This window comes from Eubalaena glacialis, chromosome 16, assembly GCF_028564815.1.
Source record: "Eubalaena glacialis isolate mEubGla1 chromosome 16, mEubGla1.1.hap2.+ XY, whole genome shotgun sequence".
NCBI classification, from domain to species: Eukaryota; Metazoa; Chordata; class Mammalia; order Artiodactyla; family Balaenidae; genus Eubalaena; species Eubalaena glacialis.
In genome coordinates, this window is record NC_083731.1 from 83,039,575 (window position 1) to 83,040,870 (window position 1,296).

At 59.6% G+C, this 1,296-nt stretch overlaps 1 non-coding gene across 1 annotated transcript; it reads left to right on the top strand.

Moving 5' to 3' along the window:
- Positions 1-872: 872 nt before the first annotated feature.
- On the top strand, positions 873-946 carry TRNAN-GUU (transfer RNA asparagine (anticodon GUU)). The gene has a single exon. It is a non-coding gene; the product is annotated as a tRNA-Asn (tRNA).
- The last annotated feature ends 350 nt before the right edge of the window (positions 947-1,296 follow it).

Below are 1,296 nucleotides of genomic sequence, written 5' to 3' on the forward strand. Positions count from 1 at the left end.
CCCAGATCTCAAAGGCCTCAGTGCAGAAGTCAGGGAACGCGGGGGGGGGGGGGGGGGGGGGAGCCTGCAGAGGCCATTCAAACTTAAAGGCATATCTTAACTGCCACTCCCTGCATAAGGCTCTTCTGATGTCCCAAACCAGGCATTCTCAACGCTGGCCCTATCCTCGCCAAGGGGGCAAAAATTGTCTCTTAGAGGTGAAAAAATCTTATTCTTTCTATGCACCAAGCACAGAAGTGCACAGGTCAAATTCACACATACGCGGTGTATCTATGGTATCAAAATTTTATGGTGGGGGGTTGGTGATTAGGGGGGGAAATATCCAAAGGAGAGGGAGAGGGGCAAAAACACAACCACGCAAAGGCTGAGAACCACTGCCCTAAAGCTGGGGGGCTCCGGGATGTGGCTCCATCCTCCAGGCCCGCACAGCCCTCTGGGCTTCTAGCACAGCTCGAGCGCGTGTGGTCCGGCAGGAGAGCACGCGCGACCTCACCCCTTCCAGCTTCCGCGGCCGGGTCGTCGTCACGCTCACTGTCACTGCGCGCGGCCGCCCGGGATAACCGCTCCAGCGCGCACGGGGCAGGAGAGGGTCCCCCGGGGAGGGTCCCCCACAGCCCCCCGGGCCCCCGGGCCCCCGGGCCCCCGGAGCCGGGGTCGGGGCCGGCTCTCACGTCGGGGGCGGGGCCCGCGCGACGCGCTCCGGCCCCGACGAGCTCCGCGGCTCCGCCCGAGCCTCCGCCCGCAGCCCGGCTCCTCCCGCCGCCTCCTCGGCGCGCTCCTCCGAGGTGCCAGCGCGGCTACGCCCAGGGCGGCGAGAGAGCCGCCGCGGCCGCGGAAATCTGTACACACCGCAGCGCGATCTTGGTAGCTGGGTCTCTGTGGCGCAATCGGTTAGCGCGTTCGGCTGTTAACCGAAAGGTTGGTGGTTCGAGCCCACCCAGGGACGAGGGAGCTTGTTTTCCTGTACGGGGATTCATTTTAAAACTACAACTCCGAGATTTTTAATCAAATAGGAGTACGACACTGCCACGTTTCTAGGACAGAGGAAGACAACGTCCTCTTAAGAGTATTCGGTGCCCAACGCAGTGAGTCCAAGAGCGACACTACTGCTGAACTGGGAGCCCGTGGATTGCTAATTCTAGTCCTACCGAATATCCGGGGGAAATGTGCATATATGCTTCAGGAGACCTGCCCAACATTGTTCATCAACAGCAGACATTGTAATGGCAAAAACAAACAAACAAACAAAAAACACTCAATTGCCCATTGACAGGTGAATGAATAAATACCATTGGT